This window comes from Scyliorhinus torazame, chromosome 2 (genome assembly GCF_047496885.1).
Source record: "Scyliorhinus torazame isolate Kashiwa2021f chromosome 2, sScyTor2.1, whole genome shotgun sequence".
NCBI lineage: Eukaryota > Metazoa > Chordata > Chondrichthyes > Carcharhiniformes > Scyliorhinidae > Scyliorhinus > Scyliorhinus torazame.
Genome location: NC_092708.1, coordinates 196,667,719 through 196,691,143, shown reverse-complemented (window position 1 = coordinate 196,691,143; position 23,425 = coordinate 196,667,719). Strand labels below are relative to the sequence as shown.

Sequence of the window (23,425 nt, the reverse complement as noted above, 5' to 3'; positions counted from 1 at the left end):
CTAATACTGTCTTGGCCAGCTCGTCCTCCATAAACCTGGACCTGATATAAAATGCTGTTGCCCATATCCTAACTCATACCAAGTCCCATTCAACCATCACCCTGTGATCGGCAACTTGCAGTGACTCCTGGTCTGGCAAAACCTGATTTTAAAATTTCCATCCTGTGATTACCCCTCTGGCCTTGCTCCTCACTGCAAAATGAAACTGTGTGCCAAGGATTAAAAACCATTCTGCAATTGTGAAAATGAATGAATTTTAAAAATATTTTTCAGGAACATTGTATTATTGTATGAAGATGGCTGTATTTCTGTGTGTGCGTGTAAATGATTTAATTAAGCTAGGGAAAGTTTACTAGATTCAGATTGTCCAGGAGGTTTGAGACATGAAAGGATACTGGTGTTAGGTTTGTGCATTTGTAATGAGATATTATGGTGGGTTTGAGGTACAAGTAAACAGGTTGGATCTGGCATATACATTTTGCGATAAGTTCAATGTTTTTTTGAACATCAAGGGAAAATCAGAGGTGGCAAGAAAAATGTAGCATCTTACAGGAGTTCCATGGGTGAACAGAAAGGGTATATTCCGTTTTATTGACCCAAAAGAAGAGACAAAATAGAATAATTAAATGTTTTATAGTTGGAAGGATTTGGTTTCAAAGGGGTGAAAACAATGAAACCTGCGATGGAAGGTTGTGGTTTGGGGGAGGGCAGTAGGAATTATAGAGTTACTGTGGAGAGCTTAGGGTTTGGCTGTGTGGGACTATCTCCTGAAAACAGCTCCAGGCTAGGAGAAAGTTAAGTTTGAACCGGACATCGAGTCAAGGCAGAAAGTCTTGGGCTGCAAAAACAGTCTTGTTTCTGAAGGCTTCTTTCTGTCCACAGCAGAGTGGAAGTGAGCAACTGCCGTTTTGCCTTGGGTAATATTACTGGATTTCTTATAGACAAACCTGTATACAGGAGCGTTGGCTGGAAGGTGTTTACTTATGGGTGTGACCAAGTAGGGAATCTTTTTTTTTGGGGGGGGTGGCGGGATGCTGCACAAGACTAATTTAGAATTTTTTTTTTTTAAGTACCCAATTCATTTTTCTTTTCAGTTAAGGGACCATTTAGCGTGGCCAATGCACCTACCCAGCACATTTTTGGGTTGTGGGGGTGAGACCCACGTAGACACGGGGAGAATGTGCAAACTCCACACGGACAGTGACCTCGGGCCGGGATCAAACCTGGGTTGAAGTAAAACAGGAGTCACATTCTGTTACGATTGCATTGCCTTTCCTGCCTCAATTCCAAAGGTTCACATTTTCTCTTTGCCCTGCATTTCCATCTCTTCCCCTTCATCCCATATTTTGATTACTTCCTTTTCACTTTCTACATTTATGTGAACTTAGCTACCCTTGGAATGTAGGAACAGGAAGAAGCCATTCAGCTCCGCGGGCCTTTGCTGCCATTCTGTTAAACCATGGCTGATCTGTACCTTAACTGTCTTTAACTTGCTTTGATTGTGTTTCTCTTAATTTGTTTACCTAACAAACATTTAGCAATTTCAGTTTTGAAGCTGTTACTTGAACCCCAGCCTCAACAGCTTTTTGGGGGGGAAATTGTTCCAGATTTCCATTGTCCTTTGTATGAGGAAGTGCTTCCTGACATCAACCCTGAACAGCCTGGGTTTAATTTTACGGTTACATCCCCTTGTTCTAAACGTCCCAACAGAGGAATATACTTTTTTTTCTCTCTCTCTGTCCTATCAAATCCTTAAATACTTCAATTAGAAGTGTGACTTCAATTACAGACTCACAGGTCTCTGTCACACTGTGGATCTGTGGTGAGGAACAGCACCCCTTCAATGGTGTGAAGTCTGAACAGAGCCCAGTGGGTTGTTCTTGTTCCTGAAGACTTTGAATGAAATTGAAATATGTTTCTTTATCACTTTCAGCAAAATAACCAGGGAAGAATGAGTCCTGGAACTCCCTCCCTAACAGCACAGTGGGTGTACCTACACCTCAAAGATTGCAGCGGTTCAAGAAGGCAGCTCACCACCACCTTGTGAAGGGCAACTAGGGATGGGCAATAAATGCTGGCCTAACCAGCGACGCCCACATCCCATCAATGAATAAAAAAAAGTAGGTGACAGACCCTTGATGCAAGAAGTGGAGGTGGGAAGAATGGACAAATGAGTTATCCATGGTCTGTCCAGACTGCCTGGCCTCATCTGTGTTCTCTCCCAATGGTGGAGTGGTGGCCATTTTAGGATTTCTGGAACCATGTTACAAATTCCTGTCTCTGCGATTGACAAACAGGCCTTCTTTTTTTGGCTTGCCCTGCCAATTCACCTACCCTGCACATCTTTGTGTTGTGGGGGTGAGACCCACGCAGACACAGGGTCAATGTGCACACTCCACACGGGCAGTAACCTGGGACTGGAATCGAACCCCAGGTCCTCAGCGCTGTGAGGCAGCAATGCTAACCACTGCGCTACCGTGCCGCCCTTGACCACAAAACCATTGTTGATTGTTGTAAAAACCCATCTGGTTCACTCATGTCCTTTCGGGAAGAAAATCTGCCCTCACCTGGTCTGGCCTACATATGACCCCAGACCCAAAGCAATGTGATTGGTTGACTATTAAAATGGCCTAACAAGCCGCTTAGTTCAAGGGTAATTGGGGATGGACAACAAATGCTGGCCCAGTCATGAATGCATAAATTGTAAAAATTTTATAAGTTCCAGGATTTTGACCCAGCAACAATGAAGGAACAGCAATGTATTTCCAAGCTGGGATGGTGTGTGACTTGGAGGGGAACTTGCAGGTGTTGGTGCTCCTGTGTACTTGCTGGCAATGGTAGCTGTGGTTTTGGGAGGTACTTTGGAAGAGAAGCTGATGTGCGCTGTAGCTTTTGTCCCTCAGCCATACGTGATCTGGATTATGATGCATACCTACAACCTCCCCTTCAGGTAATCTATTAATGTCACCTGTAAATGACTTTAATAGTTTCCTGCAATTATCAGCAGCCTCCGAACCGTGGCTGAAACTTCCACAGAGATGGTAACAAATTGAAGCTGGCGTTTGCTAAAAGACTATCGACTTCCCATTTTTTACACAGGGGCTGTTACTCCTCTACAGCAGCTTTTTAATTACTTGTGAGCAAAAATCTTTCAGTACAAATTGTCTGAAATTTTCATTTTTTTTTCTTCTTTTCACTTTTATTCAATACGGCGCTCTCCGTGTCGAGAGTGGGGAGGATCAAATGAGATCAATGTGGCTGGAATTAACTTGAACTTGTTCCAGAATGTATTTATTTAATGCAGTGGTAATTTTCCCTGACAGCTCAGCTTCTGTTTTTAGAGTGTTGAATTTGTATTACACGGTTAATCCAGCAATTACTTCGGGGAAGGCGAGCCAATAACAGATTAATTAAAGGTTGGATAAAGGAGACACTAACACCAAGGGCCAGTGTTGTGAATTCTAAAACGAATGGTGACTGGGTTAGTATTGTGATTTTTCAGGCAGAAAGCTAACTAGAGCTCAGTATTGGAAAATGGGAAGAAGCCTGCAACTCTATGGATCAGTGCTGTGGTCTTCAAGGAGCTCAGGCCAGGGTGGTGATTTTCAACCTTTACTAAAAAGGGGATTCCCTTCATGACTCAGCAAGGGCTGTTATATTCCTGGATTGCACAGTCAAAACGTCTGAAAGACATTGTCAACTGTCCAATAAAAAGTGTGTGGAAAATGATCTAGCAAATAAACTTAGGTTAGGCTAGAATAAAAGCAAAATACTGCGGATGCTGGAGATCAGAAATAAAAACAGAAAACCACAGCAGGCCTCGCAGCAACTGTGGAGAGAGAAACAAGAGTTAATGGTTTGTGTCCGTATGACTCTTCTACAGAACTGGGTTCCTGTTTCTATGTTAGACGAGGCTTACGGGCAGCACGGTGGCGCAGTGGTTAGCATTGCTGCCTCACGGTGCCGAGGTCCCAGGTTCGATCCTGGCTCTGGGTCACTGTCCCCCTCCCCATGTTTGCGTGGGTTTCACCCCCACAACCAAAAGATGTGCAGGTTAGGTGGATTGGCCACGCTAAATTGCCCCTTAATTGGAAAAAATGAATTGGGTACTCTAAATTTTAAAAAAAGACTAGGCATACATTCCCTCAAGTGTAGAGGATTCAGTTGAGGTGTTCGAAATGATTAAAGAATCTGACAGGGTAACTAGAGAAAAACTTTTGCTCTGGTGGAAAAGTCTAGAACAAGTGGGCATAACATGAAAATGAGAGCTGGGCAGTTCAGAAAGTGATGTCAGGAAGCACTTCGTCGCCCAAACAAAGGGTAGTAAAAATCTGGATCTCTCTTCCCCCAAAAATCTGTTGAGTCTGTGGGTTGATTGAAGATTTCTAATTATTGGGATTGATCGATTTTTGTTTTAAGAAATCTGTCAATCATAACTGCAACCTCAGAGCAGGGCAAGGACAGCATTGTCAGTGGCTAGAAGATGATTATGGCGGTGAAGCTTTTATGCATCTGGTTCCTTCCAGCCTGGAGCTTGAGATATTTACAAATCTCTCAATTTGCTATTGTAGGGAGTTCACTGAAGCTCTCTGTTCATTCAGAGCTAACTACATTTCATTCCCTCTTGCCAGAGGGAAGCAGACAAAATGAACAAGTGGCTTCACTAGGATTACAGTCTTTCCCATGGTACATGATGCCATTGGCTGCACCCACATTGCTTTGCAGGTGCCACATGTCAGCACTGCCCTAAACAGGAACCCAGAGGGATTCCAGTCACTCGACATCCAGCTGCTGTGATTATTGTCAGCATTTCATGCAAGTTAATGCTCAGTATCCTGGCAGCAGACACGATTCATTCTGTCGCAGTTCCTGTGCCACCTGTATTTGAACCATCACAGCAGAACAGAGGGGTGGCTATTGAATGACGAGGGTTATCGCTGACAACATGGTTGATGACTCCAGTGTGTAACCTACACACACATGCACAGAATATGTACAGTGAAAGCCCTGCTGCCACACGGAATGTGAGAGAAGAGACCATCGGAGTGCTGAAACAACATTTCACTGCCTGGACCACCCTGGGGGAGCCCTGCAATACACGACAGAGCAGATTGGTGGTGTCCTGCTGCAGACCCTCGCCATCAGGAGGGGACCGACAATCAATTTTATGGTGAGAAGCTAAGTAACAGAAGCATGGAGGAAGGGAAGCGACAACCATGCTGGCCCCTTTCTGCCCTGGTTCTCCATAAAGAATTCAAGGAAATGCGACCCCAATTCCGCATTTACCAACAGGTCCACACCTCACTTTCCTTCTGACATTGAGCATCACAGTGTTCGTCAATCCAGAAATACAAGTCAACACAAAATAACTATTCCAAACCAAATTTATGAACGAAGCCATGTCAGATTGCGTATAAATGTAAACTAATCACACTCGTGTCTCCCATTTGTGCCTGCCTTCTGTGTGCATTTTCCAGTTCTAGTGCTCCAACAGTGTCTGTAGCATAACTAGTGGGGGAGAGACTGCACATGGCCTTGGGAGACTACCTCAAACAGCTCTGAGCCTTTAAAGCCTGGCTGCTGACTGCACCGTCTCAGCATGGGTTGCAGGAATCTGCATGGGTTGGCTGACAGGCAACAGCAGAGGCACTGATGCAGTGCAAATGGGATGCAGCTACGGGAGGACGAATACTGCTCTCTGGGAGAGAGCAGCAGGTTCTTGATCCATGGAGTTACTGAGCATTATATGAGGCTACGAGTGCAACTGAAAGACATGGCATTTGAAGGTGTATTCACTGACCTGAAGCAATCATGGGGTCACTGAATTTCTTGCGGCAATGCATCCAGTCCAGTGGATTGATTCCTGATCTTAATTTCCAAGGCTATCTGCTTCCACCACCTTTTGAGTGTACACTTGGAGACCAACCCAGTCCCTTGGAGCTGCAGGACGACTTTCCTGCTTTCCAATCTCTTTGCCACTCAATTGCCCGGAAATATTAGGGCCCACTCTCTACCAGATTATACTATTCTGTTTCCAGGTCACATTCTCTTCCTGCATAACTGTTCCTGTCACAATATTTGAACAAAACCAAGCTAGCTTTAGTTAGTGATAACATCATATGATTTTGGGCCGCTGCAAATGTGTGCAACCAAGAACACTTGCAACCAGCAACATTTCAATGAGAAGGGAATACAAAGTTTACCATTGTTTTCAGTATGCTGAAAAGGATCAGGACAATGGCTCGTTAAATCCCTCCACCCCCAACTCACTTAGCTCCCTAGGATTTTGAGAGCGTTAAGTTAAATGTTACTCAACAGATCAGTATGTTCATAGATTCTGTAACTCTAGGAGTCAGTGTGTTAATGGAACAGGAAACCAAGGGGGGCAGTGTGTTAATGGTGACAGAGACTCCAAAGCTCAATGTGTTAGTGGGGACAGTAACTCTAGGGGTCAGTATGTGAATGGTGACAGTAACTCTCGGGGTCAGCGTGTTAATGGGAACAGTAACTCGAGGGGTCAATGTGTTAATGGTGACAGTAACTCGAGGGGTCAGTGTGTTAATAGTGACAGTAACTCTAGGGGTCAGTGAGTTAATAGTGACAGTAACTCTAGTGGTCGGTGTGTTCACGGGGACAGCTGCTCTAGGGGTCAGCGTGTTAATGGGGACAGTAACTCTAACGATCAGTATGTTAATGGTAACAGGAACTCTCGGGGTCAGTGTGTTAACGGGGAAAGTAGCTCTAGGGGTCAATGTGTTAATAGTGACAGTAACTCTAGGGGTCAATGTGTTAATTGGGACAGTAGCTCTAGGGGTCAATGTGTTAATTGGGACAGTAGCTCTAGGGGTCAGTGTGTTAATGGGGACAGTAACTCAAGGGGTCAATGTGTTAATTGGGACAGTAGCTCTAGGGGTCAGTGTGTTAATGGGGACAGTAACTCTAGGGGGTCAGTGTGTTAATGGGGACAGTAACTCTAGGGGGTCAGTGATGTGTTGGGTGCTCTGGATCCATGGAACATACAGGCCACCAACACTTAAAGTAGTACAACACTATTTTATTAAGTTACAAACGGTTGAACATAGTTTCACTGTGGGTTAACACGATGTTAGATTACACTAAAGATATATGCCTGTCCTAACCACTCTGCACTCAGCACATGGCGAAGATCTGTGCTGTAATCTGTAAGCTCTGTCCTTATGAGAGGCTGCACCCCGAATGAGCAGGAACTCTCACGCCCCCTGTCTATATAGTGAGTGTGCTCTAACTGGTGATTGGCTGCGGTGTTGTGTGTGTTGATTGGTCCCGCTGTGTGTCCATCAGTGTGTATGTCTGCACCATGACATACTGGTGTATATTATGAAAGTCAGTGTGTTAATTGGGACAGTAGCTCTAGGGGTCAGTGTGTTAATGGAGACAGTAACTCTCGGGGTCAGTGAGTTAATGGAGACGGTAACTCTCGGGGTCAGTGTGTTAATGGGAACAGTAACTCTGGGGTTAGTGTGTTAATGGGAACAGTAACTCTAGGGGTCAGTGTGTTAATGGGAACAGTAACTCTGGGGTTAGTGTGTTAATGGGGACAGTTTCTCTCAGGGTCAGCGTGTTAACGGGGACAGTAACTCTAGGGGTCAGTGTGTTAATGGAAACAGGAACTCTAGGGATCAGTGTGTAATGGGAATAGGAACTCTTGGGGTCAGTGTGTTAATGGGGACAGTAACTCTCGGGGTCAGTGTGTTAATGGGAACAGTCACTCTAGGGGTCAGTGTGTGAATGGAGACAGTAACTCTAGGGGTCAGTGTGTTAATGGGGACAGTAACTCTCGGGGTCAGTGTGTGAATGGAGACAGTAACTCTCGGGGTCAGTGTGTGAATGGGAACAGTAACTCTAGGGGTCAGTGTGTTAATGGGGACAGTGACTCTCGGGGTCAGTGTGTTAATGGGGACAGTAACTCTCGGGGTCAGTGTGTTAATGGGAACAGTAACTCTCGGGGTCAGCGTGTTAATTGAGACAGTAACTCTCGGGGTCAGTGTGTTAATGGGGACAGTAACTCTCGGGGTCAGTGTGTTAATGGGGACAGTAACTCTCGGGGTCAGTGTGTTAACGGGGACAGTAACTCTCGGGGTCAGTGTGTTAATGGAGACAGTACCTCTCGGGCTCAGTGTGTTAATGGAGACAGTAACTCTCGGGGTCAGTGTGTTAATGGGGACAGTAACTCTCGGGGTCAGTGTGTTAATGGAGACAGTAACTCTCGGGGTCAGTGTGTTAATGGGGACAGTGACTCTCGGGGTCAGTGTGTTAATGGAGACAGTAACTCTCGGGGTCAGTGTATTAATGGGGACAGTAACTCTCGGGGTCAGTGTGTTAATGGAGACCGTGACACTCGGGGTCAGTGTGTTAATGGGGACAGTAACTCTCGGGGTCAGTGTGTTAATGGGAACAGTAACTCTCGGGGTCAGTGTGTTAATGGGAACAGTAACTCTGGGGTTAGTGTGTTAATGGGGACAGTGACTCTCGGGGTCAGTGTGTTAATGGGGACAGTTTCTCTCAGGGTCAGCGTGTTAACGGGGACAGTAACTCTAGGGGTCAGTGTGTTAATGGGAATAGGAACTCTTGGGGTCAGTGTGTTAATGGAGACAGTAACTCTCGGGGTCAGTGTGTTAATGGGAACAGTATCTCTAGGGGTCAGTGTGTTAATGGGGACAGTAACTCTAGGGGTCAGTGTGTTAATGGGAACAGTATCTCTCGGGGTCAGTGTGTTAATGGGGACAGTAACTCTAGGGGTCAGTGTGTTAATGGGAACAGTATCTCTAGGGGTCAGTGTGTTAATGGAGACAGTAACTCTCGGGGTCAGTGTGTTAATGGGAACAGTAACTCTCGGGGTCAGTGTGTTAATGGGAACAGTATCTCTAGGGGTCAGTGTATTAATGGAGACAGTGACTCTCGGGGTCAGTGTGTTAATGGGGACAGTAACTCTCGGGGTCAGTGTGTTAACGGGGACAGTAACTCTCGGGGTCAGTGTGTTAATGGGGACAGTGACTCTCGGGGTCAGTGTGTTAATGGAGACAGTAACTCTCGGGGTCAGTGTGTTAATGGAGACAATAACTCTCGGGGTCAGTGTGTTAACGGGGACAGTAACTCTCGGGATCAGTGTGTTAACGGGGACAGTAACTCTCGTGGTCAGTGTGTTAACGGGGACAGTAACTCTCGGGGTCAGTGTGTTAACGGGGACAGTAACTCTCGGGGTCAGTGTGTTAATGGAGACAGTAACTCTCGGGCTCAGTGTGTTAATGGAGACAGTAACTCTAGGGGTCAGTGTGTTAATGGGGACAGTGACTCTCGGGGTCAGTGTGTTAATGGGTACAGTAACTCTCGGGGTCAGTGTGTTAATGGAGACAGTAACTCTCGGGGTCAGTTTGTTAATGGAGACCGTGACACTCGGGGTCAGTGTGTTAATGGGGACAGTAACTCTCGGGGTCAGTGTGTTAATGGAGACCGTGACACTCGGGGTCCGTGTGTTAATGGGGACAGTAACTCTCGGGGTCAGTGTGTTAACGGGGACAGTAACTCTAGGGGTCAGTGTGTTAATGGAGACAGTAACTCTCGGGGTCAGTGTGTTAATGGGGACAGTAACTCTCGGGGTCAGTGTGTTAATGGAGACAGTAACTCTCGGGGTCAGTGTGTTAATGGGGACAGTAACTCTCAGAGTCGGTGTTAATGGGAACAGTAACTCTAGGGGTCAGTGTGTTAATGGGAACAGTATCTCTAGGGGTCAGTGTGTTAATGGAGACAGTGACTCTCGGGGTCAGTGTGTTAATGGGGACAGTAACTCTCGGGGTCAGTGTGTTAACGGGGACAGTAACTCTCGGGGTCAGTGTGTTAACGGGAACAGTGACTCTCGGGGTCAGTGTGTTAATGGAGACCGTGACACTCGGGGTCAGTGTGTTAATGGGGACAGTAACTCTAGGGGTCAGTGTGTTAATGGAGACCGTGACACTCGGGGTCCGTGTGTTAATGGGGACAGTAACTCTCGGGGTCAGTGTGTTAATCGGGACAGTAACTCTAGGGGTCAGTGTGTTAATGGAGACCGTGACACTCGGGGTCAGTGTGTTAATGGGGACAGTGACTCTCGGGGTCAGTATGTTAATGGAGACAGTAACTCTCAGGGTCAGTGTGTTAATGGGGACAGTAACTCTCGGGGTCAGTGTGTTAATGGAGACAGTAACTCTCGGGGTCAGTGTGTTAATGGGAACAGTAACTCTCGGGGTCAGTGTGTTAATGGAGACCGTGACACTCGGGGTCAGTGTGTTAATGGGGACAGTAACTCTCGGGGTCAGTGTGTTAATGGGAACAGTAACTCTCGGGGTCAGTGTGTTAATGGGGACAGTAACTCTCGGGGTCAGTGTGTTAATGGGAACAGTAACTCTAGGGGTCAGTGTGTTAATGGGGACAGTAACTCTAGGGGTCAGTGTGTTAATGGGGACAGTAACTCTAGGGGTCAGTGTGTTAATGGGGACAGTAACTCTAGGGGTCAGTGTGTTAATGGGGACAGTAACTCTAGGGGTCAGTGTGTTAATGGAGACAGTGACTCTCAGGGTCAGTGTGTTAATGGGGACAGTAACTCTCGGGGTCAGTGTGTTAATGGAGACAATAACTCTCGGGGTCAGTGTGTTAATGGAGACAGTAACTCTCTGGGTAATTGTGTTATTGCGGACAGTAACTAGGGGGTCAGTGTGTTAACGGAGACAGTAACTCTCGGGGTCAGTGTGTCACCGGGGACAGTAACTCTTGGGGTCATTGTGTTAACGGGGACAGTAACTCTAGGGGTCAGTGTGTTAATGGGGACAGTAACTCTAGGGGTCAGTGTGTTAATGGGAACAGTAACTCTAGGGGTCAGTGTGTTAATGGGAACAGTAACTCTAGGGGTCAGTGTGTTATTTGGGACAGTAACTCTCGGGGTCAGTGTGTTAATGGAGACAGTAACTCTAGGGGTCAGTGTGTTAATGGGGACAGTAACTCTCGGGGTCAGTGTGTTAATGGGAACAGGAACTCGGCGTCAGTGTGTTAATGGGGAAGGTAACTCTAGGGATCAGTGTGTTAACGGGGACAGTAACTCTAGGGGTCAGTGTGTTAATGGGGACAGTAACACTCGGGGTCAGTGTGTTAATGGGAACAGTAACTCTAGGGGTCAGTGTGTTAATGGGGACAGTAACTCTAGGGGTCAGTGTGTTAATGGGGACAGTAACTCTAGGGGTCAGTGTGTTAAGGGGGACAGTAACTCTAGCGGTCAGTGTGTTAATGGGGACAGTAACTCTCGGGGTCAGTGTGTTAATGGGAACAGTCACTCCAGGGGTCAGTGTGTTAATGGGGACAGTAACTCTCGGGGTCAGTGTGTTAATGGAGACAGTAACTCTCAGGGTCAGTGTGTTAACGGGGACAGCAACTCTAGGGGTCAGTGTGTTAATGGAGACAGTGACTCTCAGGGTCAGTGTGTTAATGGGGACAGTAACTCTCGGGGTCAGTGTGTTAATGGAGACAATAACTCTCGGGGTCAGTGTGTTAATGGAGACAGTAACTCTCGGGGTCAGTGTGTTAATGGGGACAGTAACTCTCGGGGTCAGTGTGTTAATGGGAACAGTAACTCTAGGGGTCAGTGTGTTAATGGGGACAGTAACTCTAGGGGTCAGTGTGTTAATGGGGACAGTAACTCTAGGGGTCAGTGTGTTAATGGGGACAGTAACTCTAGGGGTCAGTGTGTTAATGGGGACAGTAACTCTAGGGGTAAGTGTGTTAATGGAGACAGTGACTCTCAGGGTCAGTGTGTTAATGGGGACAGTAACTCTCGGGGTCAGTGTGTTAATGGAGACAATAACTCTCGGGGTCAGTGTGTTAATGGAGACAGTAACTCTCTGGGTAATTGTGTTATTGCGGACAGTAACTAGGGGGTCAGTGTGTTAACGGAGATAGTAGCTCTCGGGGTCAGTGTGTTAACGGGGACAGTAACTCTTGGGGTCATTGTGTTAATGGGGACAGTAACTCTAGTGGTCAGTGTGTTAATGGGGACAGTAACTCTAGGGGTCAGTGTGTTAATGGAGACAGTAACTCTAGGGGTCAGTGTGTTAACGGGGACAGTAACTCTAGGAGTCAGTATGTGAATGTTGACAGTAACTAGGGGTCAGTGTGTTAAGGGAAATGTAACGCTAGGGGTCAGTATGTTAATGGTAACAGTAACACCAAGTGTCAGTGTGATAGTCAGGACAGCAACACTTGGCGTCAGTGTGTTATTGGGATTAGTAACTCTCAGGGTCAGTGTGTTAATATAGACAGCAAATCTTGGGATCAGTCTGTTAATGAAGACAATGTTTTAATGGTAACAATAACTCTAGATATTAGCGTGTTAATGAGGACAGTAACTCTCAATGTCGGTGTGTTAATGAGGTCAGTAACTCCAGGGGTCAGTGAATTAATGGTGACAATGAGTTTAGGGTCAGTTTGTTAACGGGAACAGTAAATCTCGAGGTTGTGGTGTTAATGGGAACTTTAAGCCTCGGAGTCAGTGTGTTAATGTGGACAGTAACTCTTGGGAGTCAGTATGTTTTTATTTAAATATGTTTATTCAGAATTTTTCAACAAATGTTTTCAACCATTCAAACCCCCTCCCCCCCCCGTCACAAAAAACAGAAAAGAAAAATCGCATAGCAAGACATAAACATATCAATTCAACATAATACAGAACTTTGTACAATGGGTTCCTCCCGCACATATCGACTTTCTCATATGTTTATGTACTTCCTTTCTCAAGTGCCCCTAGGAAAAAAAACCTTCCCCGCCCACATTTCTACCCCCCCCCCAAAGGAAACGTCCCCATCCACCCCCCGCCCCCCCTTCCCCCCGTGGGTTGCTGCTGCTGCTGACCGACCTCCATCTAACGCTCCGCAAGATAGTCTAGGAACGGTTGCCATCGCCTGAAGAACCCCTGCGCAGACCCTCTCAAGGCAAACTTTATCCTCTCCAGTTTGATGAACCCTGCCATGTCGATTATCCAGGCTTCCACACTGGGGGGCTTCGCATCTTTCCACATTAGTAAGATCCTCCGCCGGGCTACCGGGGACACAAAGGCCAGGATACCGGCCTCTTTCGCCTCCTGCACTCCCGGCTCGTCCGCCACTCCAAATAGTGCTAGCCCCCAACTTGGCTTGACCTGTACTTTCACCACCTCAGACATAGCCCTCGCATCGCCCCTCCAGAACCCATCCAGTGCCGGGCACGACCAGAACATATGGGCGTGATTAGCCGGGCTTCCTGAGCACCTCCCACATCTGTCCTCCACCCCAAAGAACCTACTCAGCCTCGCCCCTGTCATATGCGCTCTTGAATAACCTTAACGGAGATTTAGAAGGCGCGGGAGTTGCGAGTCGGAGCGGAGTTTTAAAAAGCGCAGGAGCTGCGAGTCGGAGCGGAGATTTCAAAAGATCGCGGCCCAGTTTCGGGAGCCGTTCGGAGGAGGAGGAGCAGTCTCTGTCAGGGAGAGAACGTGAGAACATCTAAGACCCTCAGAAGGTAGGAAGGTAAGTAAGTGATTTTTACTCATTTTTACTTTTATTACCTTTTCAAATTGTGTGTGTGTGTTGGGGTGGGGGGGGGGCGGGACTGAAGTGACATCACAGAAAAGCTGTGACCTGAGTGGCTGGTTGGGAATCTACACTAAATTTAAAAAATTAAGCATTGGTAACTAATTAAACATAATTACTTAATTATAATCTAGAGGGGTATCTAAACCAGAGATCAGAGAGAACTATATCTAGCTTTCACATTTATAGTAGAAATCTAGTGCTAGGAAACAGATAGTTAACAGTAACGTTTTTTTAAAAAAATGTTCAACTTTGAATTTTAATTTACTAATTAATTGACGCAATGTCAGTTAGAGGGGTGCAGTGCTCTGACTGTGAGATGTGGCAGGTCCGGGAGGCTTCCAGCGTCCCGGATGGCTTCATCTGCAGAAAGTGCACCCAACTGGAGCTCCTCACAGACCGCATGGTTCGGTTGGAGCAGCAATTGGATGCACTTAGGAGCATGCAGGTGGCGGAAAGCGTCATAGATCGCAGTTATATAAATGTGGTCACACCCAAGGTGCAGGCAGAGAAATGGGTGACCACCAGAAAGGGCAGGCAGTCAGTGCAGGAATCCCCTGTGGTTGCCCCCCTCTTGAACAGGCATACCCCTTTGGATACTGTCGGGGGGGATAGCCTATCAGGGGAAAGCAGCAGCAGCCAGAGCAGTGGCACCACGGCTGGCTCTGATGTTCAGAAGGGAGGGTCAAAGCGCAGAAGAGCAATAGTAATAGGGGACTCTATAGTCAGGGGCACAGATAGGCGCTTCTGTGGACGTGAAAGAGACGTGAAGGATGGTATGTTGCCTCCCTGGTGCCAGGGTCCAGGATGTCACCGAACGGGTAGAGGGCATCCTGAAGGGAGAGGGCAAACAGGCAAAGGTCGTTGTACATATTGGTACCAACGGCATAGGCAGGAAGGGGCATGAGGTCCTGCAGCAGGAGTTCAGGGAGCTAGGCAGAAAGTTAAAAGACAGGACCTCTAGGGTTGTAATCTCGTGATTACTTCCTGTGCCACATGCCAGTGAGGCTAGAAATAGGAAGATAGAGCAGCTAAACACGTGGCTAAACAGCTGGTGTAGGAAGGAGGTTTCCGTAATCTGGACCACTGGGAGCTCTTCCGGGGCAGGTGTGACTTATATAAGAAGGACGGGTTGCATCTAAACTGGAGAGGCATAAATATCCTGGCCGCGAGGTTTGCTAGTGTCACACAGGAGGGTTTAAACTAGTATGGCAAGGGGGTGGCACGGGAGCAATAGGTCAGATCGGGGACCACATCGAGGCTCCCATCGCACCCTTGTGTCGTCTCCACTGCCCCCAGATCTTTAGCGTTGCCGCCACCACCGGACTCGTGGTGTACCTTGTCGGCGAGAGCGGCAGCGGTGCCGTCACCAGCGCCCCCAGGCTTGTTCCTTTGCAGGACGCCATCTCCAACCTCTTCCATGCCACCCCCTCTCCCTCCATCACCCACTTACGGATCATCGCCACGTTGGCTGCCCAATAGTAGCCACCCAGATTCGGTAACGCCAGCCCTCCTCTGTCTCTACTACGCTCCAGAAACCCCCTTCTTACCCTCGGGGTCTTGTTTGCCCACACGAAACCCATGATGCTCCTGCCTACCCTCTTAAAAAAGGCCTTGGTGACCATAATTGGACGGCACTGGAACACAAAAAGAAACCTCGGGAGGACCATCATTTTAATCGACTGTACTCTGCCCGCTAGCGAGAGTGGCAACATGTCCCATCGTTTGAAGTCCTCCTCCATCTGCTCCACCAGCTGCGTCAAATTAAGTTTATGCAGGGCCCCCCAACTCCTAGCTACTTGGATCCCCAAGTACCGAAAGCTCCTTTCCGCCCTCCTCAACGGTAGGTCGTCTATCCCTCTTCCCTGGTCCCCTGGATGCACCACGAAGAGCTCACTTTTCCCTACATTGAGCTTATAGCCCGAGAAGTCCCCAAACTCCCTTAGGGTCTGCATGACCTCCGCCATCCCCTCCACTGGATCCGCCACATACAGCAACAGGTCATCTGCGTATAGCGACACACGATGCTCCTCTCCCCATCGGACCACCCCCCTCCATTTCCTGGACTCCCTTAATGCCATGGCCAAAGGTTCAATTGCTAATGCAAACAACAGGGGGGACAGGGGGCACCCCTGCCTCGTCCCTCGATACAGCCGAAAATACTCCGACCTCCGCCGATTCGTAACCACACTCGCCACCGGGGCTCTATATAGGAGCTTAACCCAACTGATAAACCCCTCCCCAAACCTCCGCAACACTTCCCAGAGATCTCCCACTCTACCCGGTCAAAGGCCTTATCCGCGTCCATAGCTGCCACTATCTCCGCCTCCCCTCCACCGAGGGCATCATTATCACGTTTAGGAGCCTCCGCACATTGGTGTTTAGCTGCCTGCCCTTTACAAATCCCGTCTGGTCCTCGTGAATCACCCCCCGGGACACAGTCCTCGATCCTTGTAGCCAGCACTTTTGCCAGCAACTTAGCATCCACGTTAGGAGTCAGTATGTTTTTTTTAATAAATATTTTATTGAAAATTTTTGGTCAACCAACACAGTACATTGTGCATCCTTTACACAATATTATAACAACACAAATAACAATGACCTATTTTATAAACAAAAAATGAATAAATAATAAATAACAAAAATGAAAACTAACCCTAATTGGCAACTGCCTTGTCACAAGTAACACTCTCCAAAAATATAATTTAACAGTCCAATATATAATTATCTGTCGCAACGACCTATACATATTATACAGTATATATTAACAACCCTGAGAGTCTTTCTGGTTCCTCCTCCCTCCCCTCCCCCCCCCCCCCCCCCCCGCCCCTCCCCCCTCCCCCCCCCTCCCCCCCCCTCCCTCCCACCCCGATCCTGGGCTGCTGCTGCTGCCTTCTTTTTTCCATTCCATCTATCTTTCTGCGAGGTATTCGATGAACGGTTGCCACCGCCTGGTGAACCCTTGAGCCGACCCCCTTAGAACGAACTTAATCCGCTCTAGCTTTATAAACCCTGCCATGTCATTTATCCAGGTTTCCACCCCCGGGGGCTTGGCTTCTTTCCACATTAACAATATCCTGCGCCGGGCTACTAGGGATGCAAAGGCCAAAACATCGGCCTCTCTCGCCTCCTGCACTCCCGGCTCTTGTGCAACCCCAAATATAGCCAACCCCCAGCTTGGTTCGACCCGGACCCCCACTACTTTTGAAAGCAACTTTGTCACCCCCATCCAAAACCCCTGTAGTGCCGGGCATGACCAAAACATATGGGTATGATTCGCTGGGCTTCTCGAGCACCTCGCACACCTATCCTCCACCCCAAAAAATTTACTGAGCCGTGCTCCAGTCATATGCGCCCTGTGTAATACCTTAAACTGAATCAGGCTCAGCCTGGCACACGAGGACGACGAGTTTACCCTGCTTAGGGCATCTGCCCACAGCCCCTCCTCGATCTCCTCCCCCAGCTCTTCTTCCCATTTCCCTTTTAGTTCATCTACCATAGTCTCCCCCTCGTCCCTCATTTCCCTATATATATCTGACACCTTACCTTCCCCCACCCATGTCTTTGAGATCACTCTGTCCTGCACCTCTTGTGTCGGGAGCTGCGGGAATTCCCTCACCTGTTGCCTCGCAAAAGCCCTCAGTTGCATATACCTGAATGCATTCCCTTGGGGCAACCCATATTTCTCGGTCAGCGCTCCCAGACTCGCGAACTTCCCATCCACAAACAGATCTTTCAGTTGCGTTATTCCTGCTCTTTGCCACATTCCATATCCCCCATCCATTCCCCCCGGGGCAAACCTATGGTTGTTTCTTATCGGGGACCCCCCCCCAAGGCTCCAGTCTTTCCCCTATGCCGTCTCCACTGTCCCCAAATCTTCAGTGTAGCCACCACCACCGGGCTTGTGGTGTAGTTCCTCGGTGAGAACGGCAATGGGGCTGTCACCATAGCCTGTAGGCTAGTCCCCCTACAGGACGCCCTCTCTAATCTCTTCCACGCCGCTCCCTCCTCCTCTCCCATCCACTTACTTACCATTGAAATATTAGCGGCCCAATAATACTCACTTAGGCTCGGTAGTGCCAGCCCCCCCTATCCCTGCTACGCTGTAAGAATCCCTTCCTCACTCTCGGGGTCTTCCCGGCCCACACAAAACTCATGATACTCTTTTCGATCCTTTTGAAAAAAGCCTTCGTGATCACCACCGGGAGGCACTGAAACACAAAGAGGAATCTCGGGAGGACTACCATCTTAACTGCCTGCACCCTCCCTGCCAGTGACAGGGATACCATATCCCATCTCTTGAAATCCTCCTCCATTTGTCCCACCAACCGCGTTAAATTTAACCTATGCAATGTGCCCCAATTCTTGGCTATATGGATCCCCAGGTAACGAAAGTCCCTTGTTACCTTACTCAATGGTAGGTCCTCTATTTCTCTACTCTGCTCCCCTGGGTGCACCACAAACAACTCACTTTTCCCCATGTTCAATTTATACCCTGAGAAATCCCCAAACTCCCCAAGTATCCGCATTATTTCTGGCATCCCCTCCACCGGGTCTGCCACGTATAGTAGCAAATCGTCCGCATACAAAGATACCCGGTGTTCTTCTCCTCCTCTAAGTACTCCCCTCCACTTCTTGGAACCCCTCAACGCTATCGCCAGGGGCTCAATCGCCAGTGCAAACAATAATGGGGACAGAGGGCATCCCTGCCTTGTCCCTCTATGGAGCCGAAAATATGCAGATCCCCGTCCATTCGTGACCACGCTCGCCATCGGGGCCCTATACAACAGCTGCACCCATCTAACATACCCCTCTCCAAAACCAAATCTCCTCAACACCTCCCACAAATAATCCCACTCCACTCTATCAAATGCTTTCTCGGCATCCATCGCCACTACTATCTCCGTTTCCCCCTCTGGTGGGACCATCATCATTACCCCTAACAGCCTCCGTATATTCGTGTTCAGCTGTCTCCCCTTCACAAACCCAGTTTGGTCCTCGTGGACCACCCCCGGGACACATTCCTCTATTCTCATTGCCATTACCTTGGCCAGGATCTTGGCATCTACATTTAGGAGGGAAATAGGTCTATAGGACCCGCATTGTAGTGGGTCCTTTTCCTTCTTTAAGAGAAGCGATATCGTTGCTTCAGACATAGTCGGGGGCAGTTGTCCCCTTTCCTTTGCCTCATTAAAGGTCCTCGTCAATACCGGGGCGAGCAAGTCCACATATTTTCTATAGAATTCAACTGGGAATCCATCCGGTCCCGGGGCCTTTCCCGCCTGCATGCTCCTAATTCCTTTCACCACTTCTTCTACCTCGATCTGTGCTCCCAGTCCCACCCTTTCCTGCTCTTCCACCTTGGGAAATTCCAGCCGATCCAAGAAGCCCATCATTCTCTCCCTCCCATCCGGGGGTTGAGCTTCATATAATTTTTTATAAAATGTCTTGAACACTCCATTCACTCTCTCCGCTCCCCGCTTCATCTCTCCTTCCTCATCCCTCACTCCCCCTATTTCCCTCGCTGCTCCCCTTTTCCTCAATTGGTGTGCCAGCAACCTGCTCGCCTTCTCCCCATATTCGTACTGTACACCCTGTGCCTTCCTCCATTGTGCCTCTGCAGTGCCCGTAGTCAGCAAGTCAAATTCTACATGTAGCCTTTGCCTTTCCCTGTACAGTCCCTCCTCCGGTGCTTCCGCATATTGTCTGTCCACCCTCAAAAGTTCTTGCAGCAACGGCTCCCGTTCCTTACTCTCCTGCTTCCCTTTATGTGCCCTTATTGATATCAGCTCCCCTCTAACCACCGCCTTCAGCGCCTCCCAGACCACTCCCACTGGACCTCCCCATTATCATTGAGTTCCAAGTACTTTTCAATGCACCCCCTCACCCTTAGACACACCCCCTCATCTGCCATTCGTCCCATGTCCATTCTCCAGGTTGGGCGCCCTCCTGTTTCCTCCCCTATCTCCAAGTCCACCCAGTGTGGAGCGTGATCCGAAATGGCTATAGCCGTATACTCCGTTCCCCTCACCTTCGGGATCAACGCCCTTCCCAGCACAAAAAAGTCTATTCGCGAGTAGACTTTATGGACATAGGAGAAAAACGAGAACTCCTTACTCCTAGGTCTGCTAAATCTCCACGGGTCTACACCTCCCATCTGCCCCATAAAATCTTTAAGTACCTTGGCTGCTGCCGGCCTCGTTCCAGTCCTGGACTTCGACCTATCCAGCCCTGGTTCCAACACCGTATTAAAATCTCCCCCCATTATCAGCTATCCCATCTCTAGGTCCGGAATGCGTCCTAGCATCCGCCTCATAAAATTGGCATCATCCCAGTTCGGGGCATATACGTTTACCAAAACCACCGTCTCCCCCTGTAGTTTGCCACTCACCATCACGTATCTGCTCCCGTTATCCACCACTATAGTCTTTTCCTCGAACATTACCCGCTTCCCCACTAATATAGCCACCCCCCTGTTTTTCGCATCTAGCCCCGAATGGAACACCTGCCCCACCCATCCTTTGCGTAGCCTAACCTGGTCTACCAGTTTCAGGTGCGTTTCCTGTAACATAACCACATCTGCCTTAAGTTTCTTAAGGTGTGCGAGTACCCGTGCCCTCTTTATCGGCCCGTTCAGCCCTCTCACGTTCCACGTGATCAGCCGGGTTGGGGGGCTTCCTACCCCCCCCCCCCCTTGTCGATTAGCCATCCCCTTTTTCCAGCTCCTCACCCGGTTCCCACGCAGCTGTATCTCCCCCAGGCGGTGCCCCCCCGCCCATCCCCTCCCATACCAGCTCCCCCTCTCCCCAGCAGCAGCAACCCAGTAATTCCCCCCTCCCACCCCCCCCGCTAGATCCCCCGCTAGCGTAATTACTCACCCCATGTTGCTCCCAGAAGTCAGCAAACTCTGGCCGACCTCGGCTTCCCCCCGTGACCTCGGCTTGCACCGTGCGACGCCCCCTCCTTCCTGCTTCTCTATTCCCGCCATGATTATCATAGCGCGGGAACCAAGCCCGCGCTTCTCCCTTGGCCCCGCCCCCAATGGCCAACGCCCCATCTCCTCCACCTCCCCTCCTCCCCCCATCACCACCTGTGGAAGAGAGAAAAGTTACCACATCGCAGGATTAGTACATAAAACTCCTCTTTCCCCCCTTTTTAACCCCCCTCTTCGCCCCCCACATTCGCCCCACCACTTTGTTCAAACGTTCTTTTTAATAACCCGCTCATTCCAGTTTTTCTTCCACAATAAAAGTCCACGCTTTACCCGCCGTCTCAAAGTCGTGGTGCCTCCCTCGATATGTGACCCACAGTCTTGCCGGTTGCAGCATTCCAAATTTTATCTTCTTTTTATGAAGCACCGCCTTGGCCCGATTAAAGCTCGCCCTCCTTCTCGCCACCTCCGCACTCCAGTCTTGATAAACGCGGATCACCGCGTTCTCCCATTTACTGCTCTGAGTTTTCTTTGCCCATCTAAGGACCATTTCTCTATCCTTAAAACGGAGGAATATCACCACTATGGCTCTGGGAATTTCTCCTGCTCTCGGTCCTCGCGCCATCACTCGGTATGCTCCCTCCAACTCCAACGGACCCGCCGGGGCCTCCGCTCCCATTAACGAGTGCAGCATCGTGCTCACATATGCCCCGACGTCCGCTCCCTCCGCACCTTCAGGAAGACCAAGAATCCTCAGGTTGTTCCTCCTTACGTTGTTCTCCAGTGCCTCCAACCTTTCCACACATCGTTTCTGATGTGCCTCATGCGTCTCCGTCTTCACCACCAGGCCCTGTATGTCGTCCTCATTCTCGGCTGCCTTTGCCTTCACGACCCGAAGCTCCCGCTCCTGGGTCTTTTGTTCCTCCTTTAGCCCTTCGACCGCCTGTAGTATCGGGGCCAACAGCTCTTTCTTCATTTCCTTTTTGAGCTCTTCCACACAGCATTTCAAGAACTCTTGTTGTTCAGGGCCCCATGTTAAACTGCCACCTTCCGACGCCATCTTGGTTTTTGCTTGTCTTACTTGCCGCTGTTCTAAAGGATCCACTGCAATCCGGCCACTTTCTCCTTTTTTCATCCGTATCCAGGGGGGATTCCCTTCTGGTTTACTGCACAGTGTTTTTAGCCGTCAAAATTGCCGTTGGGGCTCCTATCAAGAGCCCAAAAGTCCGTTTCGCCGGGAGCTGCCGAAACGTGCGACTCAGCTGGTCATCGCCGCACCCGGAAGTGAGGAGTCAGTATGTTAATGGGGACAGTTACTCTCGGGGTCTGTGTGTCAATGGGGACAATAACTCCAGGGGTCAGTGTGATAATGGGGACAGAATCTCTGGGGGTGTCAGTGTGATAATGGGGACTACCTCTGGGGGGTTAGTGTGTTAATGGGGAAAGTAACTCTCAGGGTCAGTCTGTTAATGTGTGCAGTGTCTGTGTGTCAGTGGAGTCTTCAGCTCTAGAGGTCAGTTTGTTAATGGCGACAATATTTCTGGGGGGTCAGTGTGTTATTGGGGAAATTAACCCGAGTTGTCACTATGTTAATAGAGACATTAAATGTCGGGGACAGTGCGTCAATCGGTTCACTAACTCTATGGGTCAGTGTGTTAATGGGTTCAGTAACTCTACAGGTCAGTGTGTTAATGGGTTAAGTAACTCTACAGGTCAGTGTATTAATGAAGACAGTAACTCAGAGAATAGTGATACTCCACAAATGCTGTCAGACGTGCTAGTTTATCTAACATCTGTTCTTGCTCTGGAGTAGGTGTGTTAATGGGAACAGTAACTCTAGCGGCCAGTGTGATAATGCGGACAGTAATTCTAGGGGAGTTTTTTATTTGGTCATGGGACGTGGACGTCGCAGGCTGTGCCAGCATTTATTACCCTTGAGGGGCAATTAAGAGTCAACCACATTGCTGTTGGGCTGGAGTCATATAGTCCAGACCAGGGAAGTATGGCAGATTTCATTCCCTAAAGGACATTAGTGAACTAGTTGAGTTTTTATGACAATCGACAATGGTTTCATGGCCATCGCTGGACTTTTAATTCCAGATTTTTATTGAATTTGTATTTCACCATCTGCAGAGGTTGGATTGGAACCTGGGACCCCAGGGCAGTTCTCTGGATTACTAGTCTAGTGACAATATCATTACGCCGCCGCCTCTCCAGTAATAGCGACAGTAACTCTAGGGAACAGTGTGTTCATGTGGACAGTAGCTCTAGGGGTCAGTATGTTTTTTTTAGAAAATATTTTATTGAAGCATTTGTAATATCCACCGTTTAACAATTTAATATTTATTAAACAACCGAGTGGGCCAACACACGCAACAACATTAAAATAACATACCTACTACCCCCCCGCCCTATCTCCTGATTACCCGTATATTAAGTTCCCTTTCCTTGTACTACACTACCATGCCTGCTACATCCTCAGGGCTGCCACCACCACCGGGCTTGTGGAATACCGAGCCGGCGAGAACGGCAGGGGCGCCGTTAGTAAAGCCTCCAAGCTCGTGCCCTTACAAGATGCCACCTCTACTCGCTCCCAAACCTCCCCCTCCCCCACTACCCACTTCCTGACCATCGATATGTTGGTCGCCCTGTAATAGTTAATAAAACTCGGGAGGGCCAAGCCCCCCCCCCCCCCACCCTGCGACCCTGTTCCAGGAGTGCCTTCTTCACCCTCGGGGTTTTACAAGCCCACACAAAACCCAAGATCACCGCATTCAATTTCCTAAAAAAAAGCCTTCGGGACAAAATTCGGGAGACATTGAAAAAAGAACAGCAGCCTCGAGAGGACTGTCATCTTCACCGTCTGCAC

General features: G+C 48.8%; 1 protein-coding gene across 8 annotated transcripts in view; it reads left to right on the top strand.

Annotated features, from left to right (window-relative positions):
- The window catches only part of agap1 (ArfGAP with GTPase domain, ankyrin repeat and PH domain 1), a 1,093,107-nt gene that overhangs the window by 953,809 nt on the left and 115,873 nt on the right, over nt 1–23,425 (top strand). The window lies entirely within an intron of this gene.